The sequence below is a fragment of the Pinus tabuliformis genome, chromosome J (genome assembly GCF_031772625.1).
Source record: "Pinus tabuliformis cultivar Carrire ecotype Pingquan chromosome J, CPIR1, whole genome shotgun sequence".
In the NCBI taxonomy this organism is placed as follows: Eukaryota; Viridiplantae; Streptophyta; class Pinopsida; order Pinales; family Pinaceae; genus Pinus; species Pinus tabuliformis.
This window is the reverse complement of record NC_142295.1, coordinates 1,232,594,124-1,232,611,269: the sequence shown is the minus strand read 5'-3', so window position 1 is coordinate 1,232,611,269 and position 17,146 is coordinate 1,232,594,124. Positions and strand designations below refer to the sequence as shown.

The window sequence follows — 17,146 nt, the reverse complement described above, 5'->3', positions numbered from 1 at the left end:
ATAGATTGTGTGTAAATGGAATATATAACCTCAAAATCAATATTGGTAGATCCTATTGGTTTGTCGATTTCAGACATGAATTATGATCTGTAGCACTTTGTATGCTCCATTAGTAAATGCATCCTCCATATCCGATTCCTTAAGACTAGGTCTACCATCTCGAGGAATGACTTGTTTGGTCAAGAAAGAGTTTGGTGGCGGATTTGAAACACTTCACTGTGGTTTTCTTTTATTAGATCACTGTTATCAATTTCATTCAACAAGCTAAAGCGGTGTAGTGAATTCAAAACTGTGACTATTCATGAAGTTCAACGTTTGAATATTTGGACAATAGATGGTGTTGACTCAAGGCTCAATACAATAACGATTTGGCTGCCCTAGGATTAAGAGATATTGGAGCAGCTATAGGACGAGATCTCTCATTCAAATCACTGGATAAAAAATCATTTCATCATGAGGTTTGAGGTTGAACATGGAGGTGTGAAGAAACTATGCATCAAGTCACAATCTTGTTGAAGATTGTTGAATAGTGCATTGAAATAGTGTGAGTTGAAATGCATTAAAACCCTACACTGATTAGGCATATGGTGCATTTGGTGTGGTTAAATTTGATGTGTACATTGGCTACTCTGAGTTCATTTTACTCCATCCCAAAATCTTGTCTTCAAACACCTTGCTACGATTCCACCGAACTATGTTGCTTTTGCTTCATTGTGGTGCGTTGAATCAACTATACCGTGGAATGTGTATGGTGTGTTGATTTATTTTTTTAAATATTCCTTACTGATTTGCTTTGCATTGGAGCCATGATATATATTATATGATGGCCAAGTTTTTAAAGGATGACGAACATGTAAATCAACTTACAAACTGATCAATTGCGTGAACATATCCCGCAATGTGATATGCTGCGTAATAAGATGTGAATTACTCAATACTATTTCGAACATGTCCCTTTTTCTATTTTGATTAAAGCAGTGTGCTCTTGTTAGCTATCTATGCTTGGTGCCTCACGTGAATAAGTGCTCTTTGATTCGTTGTGTAAGCTTGAAAATGGCCAAACTTGATGATGTATTATATATGTTGAATACTCTAATACATTCCACTATAGATGAGATGGTAAGTATCAACAAGGACACTCTTTTCGGCATTAGAATCTGTCAGCAAAATGCACATGACAAAATTGGTTTTTTGTAGTTTGAATCTTAGTGACAACAAGAGGATCTATAATAGCGTAGTCATCATTCAGAACCTGTTTTTGTTCATAACAATCCCATTTTTTAGTCGCAAGTTGACTCCCATCAACATGCATAAAATAGTAAAGACATCAAAGTTGAGGTTGATCCATGAGCAGATTTGCATACAAGTGTGGAAATTCAACTTGCACTTCCCAAGCCAATGATCAGGCCTTGGGAAGAGCTTGCCGACAATAAGTGTAAAACAGGTCTTGGATATGACAAGGAGGTTTCTCTTCATACTTGATATTATTCAAAGCCCTTCCAATATCAAAGTGATGGATTTCTTCAGGATGATACATATTCACCTATTTCTTCTCCTCCTCCACAACAACATATTATGAAATACCAACATTGTGACAGAGTTGATCATGTGAAAGATCATTGTTTTTATATTCACCCATGCAAGCATTGTGGTTAGCACACTCATTCGTCAAACATATGCTTAAGAAACAAGCCTCTTGGAACAAAAAAGGTTCACCTTGGATGGATCAATTCTTAGCAATGGGCTTCAACAACCAAGAAGATATTGCGGTCATATGCCAGATATTTTTCTAGAGTATTGAAAAGTCTTGCAGTTGAATTTTCCTCATCTTCTCACTTTGTATCTAACAGGGGGGAATTGATGTTCCTCTACAAGTCTCAAAGATACATCAAGCGATCTGGAGCCACAACCCAAAGCTGCTACTTGAGCCTACAGCCAAAGACAACCATACCCAGATTTAGAGTTGTAACCAAAGATAAAGAAGCCGCTAATCATACCGTTGGTTGGTGGCCTTCCTTACAACGCCACAGGTTGCAAACCTCCTTTTTTTTCAAGTTGAAGGGCTCCCTCTCAAAAGCATTAAGGAGCATTTCCTCTAGCATAAGACTTCACCGTCTTGCCATATTTTGAAGAGTTCGAGGAATTGCACTAAGTGTTTCTTTGGTTGGTGACCTTCTTTAAACCACCATAAGTTGTAGACCTCCCTTTTTTTAGGGTTAAGGTCTCCCTCTTCAAATCATTAAGGAGCACTTCCTCTAGTAGAAGACCTCAACTTCATTCCATATTTAGAAGAGTTCTGGGAATTGCACTAAGTGTTCCAGTGTTGGTGGTCATCCTTAAACCACTGTTGGTTGAGACCTAGAGTTCTCCCACCTCATGCCATAGAGAACATTCACCCTAGTGCTGCCATGCATTTTTAACATTTTGTATTACTAGTCCCTTATGGGACTCATACATACCCCTTTGGATTAGGGGGGGAATGTTGGACACCCAATCCACTAAGGGTTGGTGTGAAATGTAATCATTCACCAGAGTCCAAGAAACCACTTGCAATATGAAACCAGGGGTCATTGGACTTGTATAAATGTACATCATTGTGAGCTTGAGCCAACACTTGAACCTTTTGCTTGAGCCTACAGCCAGAGACAACGATTCCTAGATTCAGTGTTGTAACCAAAGACAAAGAAGCCCCTAAACATTCCTTAAACCACCGCTGGTTGCAGACCTCCCTTTTTCCAGGTTGAAGGTCTCCCTCTCCAAAGCATTAGGGAGCCACTTCCTCTAGCATAAGACTTCAACTTCTTGCCATATTTGGAAGAGTTATGGGAATCACACTAAGTGTTCCTTTGGTTAGTGGCCTTCCTTATACCACCATAAGTTGTAGGCCTCCCTTTTTTCAGGGTTAAGGTCTCCATTTTCAAAGCATTAAGGAGCACTTCCTCTAGTAGAAGACCTCAACATATTGCCATATTTAGAAGAGTTCCACGAACTGCACTAAGCGTTCCAGTGTTAGTGTTCATCCTTAAACTGTTGTTGGTTTAGACCTCGAGTTCTCCCACCTTATGCCATCATCTCGGAGAAAACATTCGACATAGTGTTGCCATGCATTTTGCACATTTTGTATTACAACTCTCTTTTGAGACTCATACATACCCTTTCAGATTAAGGGTAGGAATGTTGGACACCTAATCCACTAAGGGTTGGTGTTGAATGTGAACAGTTACCAAAGTCCAAGAGACCACTTGGAATATGAAACCAAGGGTCATTGAACTTGTATAAATGTACATCATTGTGAATAGTAATGGATGGATTTAATGACCATTATTTTTGTCTATGTTAATGAGAGACTTTTTGAAAAGTTTTGCCTTTTATTTTTTGATATAATCTGTCTAGAATCTCGTAGGGATTCATTGAAATCACAAGTTTGACAAGTGAACTCTTCACAATGGAAGTACCTTAGAGGGATTTTTAAGACCCCAATAAAAAAACCATTTTAACCAATACAAATCAAAATTCCACCACAATCATTTTTTACCAAATCCTAGCCTCAAATCCATAAAACACTCCAAAAAATTTGAAATATAAACCACTCTTTACTTTCAAAATAAAAATAAAATAAAATAAAATAACTTCACGGAGACGGAGGCCATGATGAACGATTGAAGATCAAGAATCCAATGGAATCCAGTGGAACCCAAAGATTCATCCATGAATCCACGGTATATAGGTTGGAAATAATCGTGTTCGAAATACAATTTGGTTTGGCGTCACGACACTCGCCTTGGTTGGCACGAAATTCAATAGAAGTGTTGTGGTTTCGAAGGTGGAATTGTTTGTAACTTAGCAGAGGCGGCAGTTTTTACCCAATTCTCTGGTCTTCATTCGCTGGGATTTAAAGGCATTTGGTTTCGAGCTGTGTCATAGAGTCTGTCTCCAATTGTTCGGCACGTTTATTTGGAAAGGATCCACTCGTTGTGAATTTGGGCAGTGGAAGGATGCATTATCCAAGCAGAAGCTATTATAATGCAGAGCAATCCAACAGTAACAATCCATCATTTGATGGGGCTTCACCTCCTCCCTATGAAGAAGCAGCAGCTCCGGCGTATTACCCCCCGGCTCCCGAACCTGAGGTAGTCGCTACCCATGGTTGCGATCCGTCTAATTACAGCTACAATCACCCCCACAGTATCAATGCCAATTACCCAAACCAATTTCTTCAATACCCACCTCCCAATGCTTTGCAATTCACACTCCAATCGCCCATAGCTTCGCCCACTCCTCCGGATGTTAATGGTAACTATTTCTATAGTACTAACCCCACTGCCCCTGTTTATAACTCCGCTGCCGCTGCCCGAAACCCTGCGTATGACCAGCGATTGTATCCCGGCCACAGAGGTTATGAAAACCTAGGTTCCTTTCAGCCGCCTGGTTTTGATCAGAAATACTATGGGATTCCCGTTGGAAAAGAACCAGATTACGACAAGAACGGTTTTGATGTTTACGATGATGGTTTTGGCGGTGAAGTTTATAAATACGATGGGGAGCGAGCCGAGCCATATCGTGCTCACGGCACAGGTACAGGTGCGGGTTCAAAAAACCTAACAGCGTTTGATGATTATGGGAATTTGACAAAGATTACGAAGGCTGTTCCAAAGGCTGAAACGCAGGATGGAGGAAACGGTGTGCAGAAATTCAGGGTGAAGATACCTCCAGATTCGGGTTCTCAGACTACCTTGGATGTGCTTTTCCAGATTGGTCTGGATGGGCTTCGAATGATGGATCCGAGCTCAAATAAAACATTAAGAATCTATCCGCTTGAGAATATTACGAAATGGGAGGTGAATGATCCTTCAGTGTATACTTTCTGGGCAAAAAGTTCAGGTGATCTTGATCCAAGGAGGATAAGGTTACAATCAAACCGCTATACCACAAGTACAATTCTTGACACAGTGGCAGCTGCTTGTGTTCAGCTTCGAGAGATGATGGATGCCACAAATAATAATGACAGAAACAAAACATCTGACCAACTGACAGGGAAACCATTGAAGAGATCTGTAGAAGAAAAACAGCATTGGGTTCCTAATGAAGCTGTGACAAGTTGTAAAGTATGTGGGACAAATTTTGGAGCATTTGTCCGAAGGCATCATTGTAGAAACTGTGGTCATATATTTTGTGACAAGTGTACACAAGGGCGGGCTCCACTTACTGCAGACAAGGATGCTCAACCAGTTCGAGTCTGACAATTGTTTGGCAGAAGTTCTTACACAAAGGTTGACTGCTACGAAGAAGACAAGAAGCAAAGCCAGTGCGCAACGAAGTCATGATGATCTTGTGGAAAGGCTTATGGAGGAAATGGGGAGAAAGAGCAAGGAAAGCACTGATACTGCTATGGGTTCATCTCCACATCGGTCTAGTCAGTTTACTTCTGATGGAACAAGGATCCGAGAGGTTGCCTGTCCTACTTGCACGGTTCACTTGCAGGTTCAAGTGCCAAGCTCTGGAACAGAAACAGTTGAGTGTGGTGTATGCCAACACCTTTTTCTTGTCAGTGACCGTTGTTAGTTGAATTTATCTAATGATATATTTTTGGTGTATATAATTTTTTTGGATAGTAATAATATCGAAAATGCATTATATTTTTTATAATAGCGCAGAATTTTGCCACGAGGGTGAATCATAAGAATGTAGTAACGTCTTTTGGCTTCTGTAATGATTATATTTAACCATAAACCGCAATGAATGTAGCATTATTGTTCAATACTGAGCTTTTATTATTGTCATTTTTCTGAATATATTTTTGGTGTATATAATTTTTTTGGATTGTAATAATATCGAAAATGCATTATATTTTTTATAATAGCGCAGAATTTTGCCACGAGGGTGAATCATAAGAACGTAGTAACGCCTTTTGGCTTCTGACGGAATGAATGTAGCATTATTGTTCAATACTGAGCTTTTATTATTGTCATTTTTCTGTAATCAGTAACGAATATTAAGTGCATTATTCGCATAAAAGAACTATAAAATAAGTTAAATATAGAGAAAGCCCTTTTGTTTGAAGAAAAATATAAAGAATGACGAGACCTGACATGAACTTTCTTCTCTTCAGTCAGATGTGCATCCAATAGAACACTACTCCATGCGAGGGACTGTTTAAATTCTATGAGTCACGCCTTTCTGGGTGCCCGGAGAGGCGAGGATACGATTTTCACTCACTCAATTATCGTAATGTTTACTTAATTACATCAGGTGTGTTTATTCTAAAATGACGTTCTCAGATTTTTATTTTTAAATACTAAAAAAATATTGTTTAATTGACATATTCCTAGTAACAATTCACAAATGAATTAATGACTTTTCAACCATTTCTCATTTTTAATAATGATTCTCTTACACATATTTCTGGTAACATAGCACACAAGAAATTAATGACTTTTTAACTAATTTTCATTTTTAATAATGATTCTTCAACGTGGAGTTTAATTAATAGATGCAGGGTGTTCTTAAGATGTTTTTCATAGTTAATTTTAATCAAAGTGTAAGACATTTTAAAAAATTTAAATTGTTTAATTTATAGAATTTGAATATTGTATAAGATTTTCAAGGTGCTAAATTTATTTATACATTCAAAAATGAGTTTTAAACAACAAAAATCACAATTTTGCTTGAATTGTTTCGGGTCTAATCTTAATTATTATCGTATAAAATTGGTTTTTGATTCAAAATTCTCAAAAATCACTAGAACAATTTAATTTTAGAAAGATCACAACTTAAACTTAAGATTCTAACAAATCTTTCAATCTATGCAAATTAGATAAAAACAAATCCCTACCAAAATTTAAACAAATTGTAACCAAAAAAACCAATAACAAATTGACTACGGCATAAGTCTTCCACCTCTGGCAATCCATTTCGACCCCGCAGGAAAATGACCCATGCATAACGTGCAAGGCCTAGCCTAGGTGTCCAGAAGTTTCATTTCCTAAATTGTGGTCAGTCCAATACGATTCCTTTTCTCTGTTATAATGATCGTGCAATCATTTCTAAAATGCACTTGCTTCACTTGCAAAACTGACTTATGGTTCACTCCGATTGATAAAATACAAATTAGTTGTACTCTAATATATACATGTTTGCAGGGAGGCATGTGACGTGAGAAATAGTGCTTTTCAACAATGTATTCAACTGCAGAGCCCACTACGATGGTGTTTATAGAGTAGAGAACTGTTAAGGAGAATCCCCAATGGTGTGTGGGTAGAAAACTCCATATACCATATACAATAAGTAAAGATATAGACGAATATCGAAATGGGAACAGAATCAATATGAATAAATCTAAAACGGTATATATGCACAGGGCACGCTTGTCCAGAAATCCGTTGCAATAATATATGTAGACTCTAAAATGTTGGACACGATGAAAGTTTCATTCCTACTATTGTTTCGATAAAATTCCATACACTATAACTCTGTAGCTTATTTGTCTCAATTTTCATATTAGTATCACAGTAGGTTTTAGATCGAGAAATTAGTAAACGTATCGCCGGTTTTTTTGGAGACGAGGGAATAATAAAGAGAGTGGTGAGCCAAGCCGTCGCAAATCAGTATAGCAAAGGATCCAGGGTTCCATATCTGCAGATGAAATTGAAGGTCAAAGAATCTCTTCAACGTCTTTTACGTAAAAACTGAAAGCTCAGTAATAAGAATCGAACCCATTATATCAAACCTTGCACCTCCGGTACTGATGGTGTAAGAAATACTGCATTTCATAGCTTGTTATATAGAAATTCTACCTAGAATTTATAATCCTTGTCTACGTTACTGAAAATGAATCCAGCGTGTGAGGATATTGAATATTTGTTATTATTCACCCAATAAAAGCCTAGGTTTTATAAAATGCAACAAAACTGCTTACCGAAAAACAATATTAACACTTTTTCAGAGTGGTTCTCCTTGGCTTATGAAACTTATGGTTTACCACATTCCCAGGTTATTCGTGTTGTGTTTATTATTAAATATATTAGCACATTGTTCTTACACGTGGGCTGAGCAATAATAAAATTGAATAATGCATTAAATACATTTTTTCTTTTATAGTTTTTCGATTTTAATTGATGTGTCACATGTTGAATTTGTTAGTTTCCTCTTACATTCTTTTTCCATTTCACTAGGTGGAAATTGTCTACGTTTCAAATTGTCTATTCATTTGAAATTCAAATTTCACCTTTACTTGATGCGCCTCTATTTTGGACTGTCTTTCTTTTTGACCCAGTTGCATTCTTCGACGAAATAGAAGAAATGGGCAACAGTTATATGTCAATGGAGTTTGTGTACGGCCTCATTTCACGCATAGTGTGAAAAGTCAACTAGAATGCTCACTGTCTCTTATTTGCAGGGATAGCTCGATTGGGAGAGAGTCGGAATGATCATACGTGCTCGTTTTCTTTTGGTGACATAGTCTACCTCACTCCGTGATTTGGGTTACATAATCTACTTTAAGTTGTGATTTTACATGAGTGTGTTTGGTGGGGTGATTCATTTTTATTTTGCATCATCCAGTTTAGTTTAGTTTTATTTATTTATATATATGTAAAATTAAGCAAATGAATGATTATAATAATATTTGTAATTATGGAATTTTATGGAGACTTTTATTTTATAAATAAAGTTTTATTAAAATATCAGAAGTTAATATTATGGCTTATTAATACCATATATTGAAAAAAAAAAAAAACCAAAATTCGTTTAATATGAAATTTATTTAAATGATTTTTTTTTAATTAATGAATTTAAAAGAGAAATAAATATATAAATATTTTAGAACTAAATATCAATCTTTAATTCGTGTGTACTATTTTACACATGATTGTAGACATAATTAATTGTTATAGATGCATTAGTTAATATTATTTATTAATAATATTTAACTAATGGATATTATTTCCACTCATTACAAATATATTCATAATGTATATCATTACTAGTACAATTACATTAAAAATATTAATGTGGTTGATATAGCCGAAGGCTTCATAAATATAACAAAAAAAACTAATCCAACATGAAGATGTATAAAAAGGTTATGGGTCAATATTAACTTGACAAAAAAAGGAATTACACATCTCATTGTGAAATAGACAATTTTTCTAAATAAAAGTTGCTTATATATAAATGAATGTTATAAATAATAATGAGGAACTTATCATGAAGGAACTTATTAGAATTCGAGTAATATCAAATCCATAAGAAATTGGTGGGTGAGAAGCCACTTGGCACGAATCTAATTTTTTAAATTATTAAAAGTCAATCCAACCTAACAAATTCTGTAACACACTACAATTCTTGATAAGCATTTAGAATAAACATATGCTGATTATATTCAGAATCAATCTAGGCTGTCAATTAAAAATATAAAAAAAGTCAAGAGATCCTCATCCACATTAAGTTGAAATAAGAAGCATTCAACAATAAATACAAAAAGTAGAAAGACAAAATTGAAGAATGGATGCAACTCTCTAGCGAGAGAGAGACTAAACGAAAACAATTCCTTTCCATTATCAAGCCAAATTATTACATATATAGGATTATATAATTGTTAAACAACTTCTTAGAATATAGGAAAGGTCAACTGACAAAGTCTAATTAAAGAAAACAGTTCAACAACGCACAACAAGATCTAATTATGGGAGAACCTTCTAGAGATTTCTCCATTATTCCAATACCCCCTTTTAAAATAGAATGTGTTTTCTACCATACTTAACTAATTCCTACATACTTCAAATTTTGTCTTTCCAAGAGGCTTTGTAAAGATGCCAGCCACTTTTTCATTGGTATCACAATAGACTACATAAATTGCCTTGGATTGTATCTTTTCCCTAACAAAATGATAATGTGTCTCAATATGTTTTCATCTTGCATAGTACACAAGATTGTTGGCTAGCTTGATGGTGCTTTCATTGTGTCACTTGATGATGGCTAGCTTATTCTGTACTTCTCCCACATCTTCAAGACTTCACCTTAGCCAAATTGCTTCACATGTAGCAATACACAAAACATTTTACTAGGCCTTAGTGGATGACAAAGATACAATTGGCTCTTTCTCATTTCTCCAAGCCATAATCGAAGGCTAAATGAATAACCTAAAGTTAATATTTTATCATCGAAATTTCCGACCCAATCTAAATTAGAATAACTTGCCAAATCAAAATTAAAGTCATAAGTATATTTAATACCAAAGTTTACCATTCCTTTTAGATACCAAAGAACCCACTTCATTTCTCCCCAATGGCTTTCAAGAGGTTTGACCATGAATTGACTTAGATTATTGACATAATATGTTATATCTACCTTGGTTGTAATTAGATTGTTTAGACTTCCCATAAGATAATGATACAGTGTACCATCCACTTCTCTTGTCCCATCATTATTGCAAAGTTTGGCATTATGTTCTAATGGTATTGATATTGCCCCACATTGGTATATTTTAAATCTATTTAGTAAACCCCTAGTATACTTACTCCATGTAACCATTGTCTCAAGACATAAGAAATAGTGCAATTCACTAGGGCCTTTCTCTCAAACTCCTCTGAGATTTGACCTTTAACTTCATCAATTAGCTCAGCAACATTGCTTTTTATAATGATATCAACAACGCAAACTTCGAAATGGGAACTACAAACTCAAAACAGGAACTCTAGCGAAGAAACCCCAAAAAAACATGAAATACAGTGCTATAAACGAAAAGAGTATATTCTAGAATGATGGTTTTTATAGGGTTAATTTTCAACATATTTAAAAAATGGCAGTAAAACCAATTTTTTTGTGCAAAATAAATGAAAAAACACACTAATGTTTTTGGTAGAACAACATTTTTCTTTCCGAGGTATAATTTCAAATTTTTTTAGTAATGACGATAAAGATAAAATAATGGGATCTGAAACACATTAAAATTCCATCAGTTTTCATCCATGTTGTTAAACATATATTAACATGACACTAAAGATCACTAAAATTCTAATTGTTTTCAATCATAACATTAAAGATAAAAAAAATGATTTTTTTAACCATAGATTTAAAAAACGCTAAGTTTTCAACACATTTAAACCATGACATTATGAACAAATTACATGACTAAATTCATCAAAATGTCAATACTTGTAGATTGAATGAAACATAAATTATATCTCTAAGTTATTGATGCATTGTGGATATTATAAACAATAAAAATCATCATAATTAAAACATATAATCCAAAAAACATAAAAATGACTCATAACTTCATTTAACATCATATGGAAATCAAAATTTTTGTTTCAAGATATGATGCAGTAATATAAATTGTCTTAAACAATTATTCAAAATCACTCATATTTTCTTGCACACCATCAGAATTAACATCTTCATATGAATGAATGGATGTAGATGAAGGTGTTCCATATTCTTCTCTTTCATCAGCTAGTGCCCCATCTGAGTCCACATGCATGCCCACCATTTCAGGTTTCAAAATTCTTCTAGATCTACCACTGGTTTCATCATACTCCCATCTCAACATTGTTTCTTCTGGTAACAACCTCTTCAGAATATCTATCGTCTTGAAGCGAAGAGTTTCTCTCTTTGTTAAATTGAAGTCATAAATAAGTATGTCAACATCCTCCAATTTGAAGAGGTTTGTGCAACGACAATTTATATTTGTACGCTTCCTTATTATCTTTCCACCATCAACTACCATCTCTAGCTTGCACACACCATTAAATGAGTGTGCATTTGTGGCATACCAATGTACTTCAACACTTGCAACATCTTCATTTTCTGTTTAGCAATTTAGAATGGATAGTCATTGGCATATCCATATGCTAGCACTACGATCATGCAACCTTCCTTAATACCCTGTACTGAACCCCTATAAAGGTCTTCCATGGCTTCGCATTGTGCATGAGACCTTTTGGAACCAATATACATTTCTCTTACCTCTACTTGTGAACAATTAATAATACCTTGAGATTGTTGTTGTTCAACAATGTTTCTTTCATCATGTTCATTTGACACATTTTTTTCTTCGTTTGTTGTTCTTGAAATGATATCAATTTGATTATTAAAAAAAGACTCCCACCAAACTGAATCAACAATTTCAAAGCACTCATATGTATATATAATACATTTTTTAATTTCTTCCAAGAAATCAAAATAATTTATATCTCTATTTTGCCTATGTGCATTATGAACTTCAGCAACTGATTGTAATAAAAATATATTTGACTCAAATATTGGATGATCTGGAATGAACTTAAAAAAGGTCAAACCTGATGATGATGACCATTGTGCAGTAGTTAAATACTTCATGCCCCGTATTAGTGTTTTCCCATCATTTTTTTTATACGAAATTGACATTGGAAGCTAATTTCATTAAGTTTTTTAATGCATTTCTCCTCACCATGTGATCCCACCATAAACCTTTGCATGTCAACAATTTCTTCCAACACATCAAAAATAGGCTCTAGCATGTATGATTTCTTAATACATTCAATTAATGATAGCAAGCTCCCAACATCGTTCCTCCTCAATGTGATTGAAAAATGACTGAACATTTGATTAGTATGGTCATGAGTGTGCCCAACAAGAAGGAAACCAACCTGTACCTTCTGAAAAATTCTCAATCCAACAAGCATGTTTAGATATCCAAAAACAATGTGATTTTTTTCATGACAAGTGTTGTCCAATTGTAGATGCAAAACATCATGAAGATTACCAGATGAATGAGAAAGAATATCATGAATTATGGTTCTTGTTATATTTTCATCATTATGAATATTTGGAGTTGTGAAGTATACCCTTGGCAACATTTTCCCATTGAAGACCATACAACCGACCAAGTGATACTGAATAAAATTTTCCTCCTGTAAATTTTTGGGTGTGCAAACAAAATGCTGTAGAACTGTTTTCTTCTGGTCCATACCATCAATTATCAAACCCAAATATTTATTTGGATTATCATAACACTTCTTTTGATGCTTGTACAACTCTTTCCTTTCACTTGTTTGTTGTTCACGATGCTCTTGAAGCGCTTTAACAATGGAATCTACACAACATAAAAGAAAGTCATTAATGAATACATTTTCATGGTTGATGATTATACAGTTTTAAAAATTAATGTTTTGAATGATTACCTCTTTCTACCCCTTCACATTTATTCCTTTTTTATTTAAGAAAAACATATGTATTGCAAACTCCCATCCTTGTCTTCTTAGGAATGCAAACATTGTTGAATTCTTTCTTCCATATATTCAAAAAATATTGATATGTAATAAATCGACCATCTCCTTCAACACCTTCTGCATATTCTTTGAATAAGTTGTATATTTCTCATCTTGACAAATTATCTGGAATATGTATTGTCTCTCCACTTGGCATACACTCTCCATGCTTTGAAAGTAAGTCTTTCATCCACGACATTGCGGTATTTGATGATGGCCCAAACTGTCATTTATGAGTACTTCTGAATAAAATATGGGATCCTTTTCCAAATTTTCTTGGATTCTTGACAGACAAAAATTACCCATTAAATGAAACATTTTGAAAGCCTTTCAATAGATAAATAAAGACCCAATATGATAATCATAACCTGATAATGTAGATTGCATGCACCCCACTCAATAGGAATTTTGCATGCTTTTATTCATTGACAAATATCTCTTCCTTCTCTCCAATGCAAACTTGAAATACATATGTTTCAAGCAATCCTTTTGACAACGTTCACTTGAAATGAGAACACTGATAAAACTTCTTCTTGTGAGATAATCTGCTTTACCCCTTGTATAACTAGAACATCTTGGATTGATACGAAAAGGTCTGCTCCTACTCCTCAATACAATATTTGTTGGCAACATCTCCATCATTGGATCATCATCTGTATAAGAATTTTCATCATCATTAGGAGGAATATTATCCTCACTATAATCATATGTGCTTTTGAAATTGTGACTTGGAGGATATTATTCATATTTCCCTTCATCAGTGCTACCCTCATAGTCCGTAGAATTAGGACTAAATGGAAAATTTGACTCGATGTTTATTGGATACTCTTCATCATGTGCATTGTCAATGTTTCTCTCATAGCCCATAGGATTAGGACTACGTGAAAAATGTGACTCTTTACTTACTGGAAATTCTTCATCCTAGCCTTCGTCACTACTTCTCTCATAGTCCTTAGGATTATGACTAAGTGCTTCATCCCGCCCTTTGTCACTACTGATCTCATAGTCCTTACGATTAGGACTAGGTGGGAAATGTGACTCTCTATTTATTGGAAATTCATCATCTTGCCCTTCGTCGCTACTGCTATCATAGTCCTTAAGATTATGACTAAGTGGAAAATGTGACTCTCGATTTATTGGAAATTTTTCATCTTGGCCTTCATCATTGTTGCTCTCATAGTCCATAGGATTGGGACTAAGTGGTAACTGTGACTCTTGATTTATTGGAAATTCTTCATCCTGGCCTTCATCACTACTGCTCTCATAGTCCATAGGATTAGGACTAACTGGAAACTATGACTCTCGCTTTATTGAAAATTCTTCATCCTAACCTTCATCACTGATGCTCTCATAGTCCATATGATTAGGAATGAGTGGAAATTGTGACTCTTGATTTATTGGAAATTTTTCATCCTTACCTTCATCACTACTGCTCTCATAGTCCATAGGATTAGGACTAAGTGGAAATTGTGATTCTCTATTTATTTTAAATTATTCATCATGCTCTTCATCACTGTTTCTCTCTTAGTCCATAGGATTAGGACTAAGTGGAAATCATGACTCTTTATTTATTTGAAATTCTTCATCGTGCTCTTCATCACTCCTACTCTCATAGTCCATAGGATTAGGACTAAGTGGGAATCATAACTCTTTATTTATTTGAAATTATTCATCCTACTCTTCAAGAGTTCTTCTCTTATAGTCCTTATGATTAGGACTAAGTGGAAGATTTGAATCTCTATTCATAGTGAAAGAATTTCCATTATATTCATCAATACATGAATAGAGTTGTTACATGATGAAGATGTTGATGCTTCACAAAGTTAAACTTCAGTATCAGAAGAATCCATGCCTTTCAAACAGAAGAGGTTGAATGATACAATTGCACTCTCTCCTACTGATAATCCCTTGGGGGTGGGTTCCATTGGCATGCACACCCAGCCGTGGTCGTGCCTGCCCACAACACAATAGCGTGCTACTTGGTCCTCACCGCTAAGTGGGTTGGGCCATGGGGGTGAGGGACAATAACAAATATCCTAGTGGAAATTCAAAAGAAAGAATGGAAATCATTATACAAGGAGCTGATTTAGAGGATGACATTATTAAAACAAAACAAAATCCCATTCGACATCACTTGACAAATAAAAACTTAATTGATGGTGATCGTATATTTCATCTTAATGTGAGACAAATCTATAAGCCAAGTGAAGGAAAATTTAAATATCAAATTAGAAAGCCACACCACCTGCATGTTCACAACTTGAAGACATTGATGAGGTACAATCCATATGCTCCTGTGGTTGATTATGTGCTTCTTGTTGGTCCAGTTCAATTTCCCAACAAGAAAGCATTTGATAAGTCAAAATGTTTTGAGTAGAATTATTATGTGCTTGGGGGGAACTATTCTGTAGAAGCTAAAAGGAAATTGATGGAGGAATATCCCAATAACCCACATTTTGAAACAATGAAATGTATCATTTATTCTATTTTATCATATACAGAAGCAAACCTATTGGCATGGGATCATAATACAGATAATGAGTATATGATGTCTATTAATTTCATCCAAAGGGTTATATTTATTCATAATGAATTTGAAGAAAAATGTGTTTGGGATAAGACAAAGCTAGTTTAGAATTTCGGAAGGAATGTTGTATGGAAATAGGCCATCAAATTTAAGAAAAAATCAATTTAAAAGGCGACAAAGTACATTATGTTATATTCAAAAGTATTGATAACATTTTCTAGTTGGCATTTAAAATTGAAGAGATGACTATCTCAACTTGGAGAGCATTGCAAGGAGTGAAGGATGAAAAACTTATCAAAATAATATTATCTCATGTGAAGTTAGGGTAATTATCATTGGATGAAATGTGTGAGGAATTTCAAAAGTAATTTTGTTGAATTATTTTTACTTATTTCTAGATTCTAATTTTCTTTTAAATATAACATATTATTGTTGGTAGTATTTGTTATAGATAGCATTATATTTTTTTTTTTACTTTATCTATTTAGTCACAAAGTTTACATGAAAATACAAGAACAAATGTTTAAATTGTTGAATGAATATAGTTGGGATGATGTTGTACACAGCTACCCAGATTCAAGTTTTACATCAACACTAAAATATTTTTATCTTGCATTTAAAAAGGTATGTTGATTTATACATTCATTTTATTCATGTGTATGCTATTTTTATTTTATAACTTATATATATATATATAGTTTATTTTATTAAATATGAATAAGGATGCAAATGGAGCACTAGATATATTTAGAAGATTTATTGAAAAAATTAAGATCGAAAGAGTTAGAAAGAAACATCTTAGTAATGTTGAACTTGATCCAACTCTTACTAATTTCATTTGGAATGAGATTTACACTATTCAATATCAAATAATACAAGGTGGTTGTGAAGACATTGCTAAAATCATACTTAAAAGGGATTATTCCCTAATTATTGTAGATATTCCCTGTGGTTTCAATATCCCAAACATTGACTATGATGGTGACCCTTGTACTTATCAAGCTCTTAGTAAAGTGGTTGCAGGATTTGTAGAAGTCACATCATCACCATTATGGAGATTTGTGACATTTCATTCAGACACATAATTGGCAATTTTATTGACAAGCTTCAATAGGAAAGAAAACTCAAGGGTGCAACTTACACGGTAGGACGTTGAAATTGTATGTTCGATTAATGTTAAAAGATTCTTTTACATACAAGTTAATTGAAATTTTATTATTTCATGTTACAGGCAAAAATCAAATCTAATTAACCGTCAAAATCAACGAATTATAAGTGATTGTCAGTTTATCCATGTTGAAAGTTGGACAAAGGATGATAGCTATAAGTCTATGATTCCAAAAGAAAGTATTGGTTTATGATGCTATTG

The 17,146-nt window shown here is 34.3% G+C and overlaps 1 pseudogene; it reads left to right on the top strand.

Annotated features, from left to right (window-relative positions):
* The first annotated feature begins 3,995 nt into the window (after positions 1 to 3,995).
* LOC149231603 (protein FREE1 pseudogene) lies at positions 3,996 to 5,562 on the top strand (annotated as a pseudogene).
* The last annotated feature ends 11,584 nt before the right edge of the window (positions 5,563 to 17,146 follow it).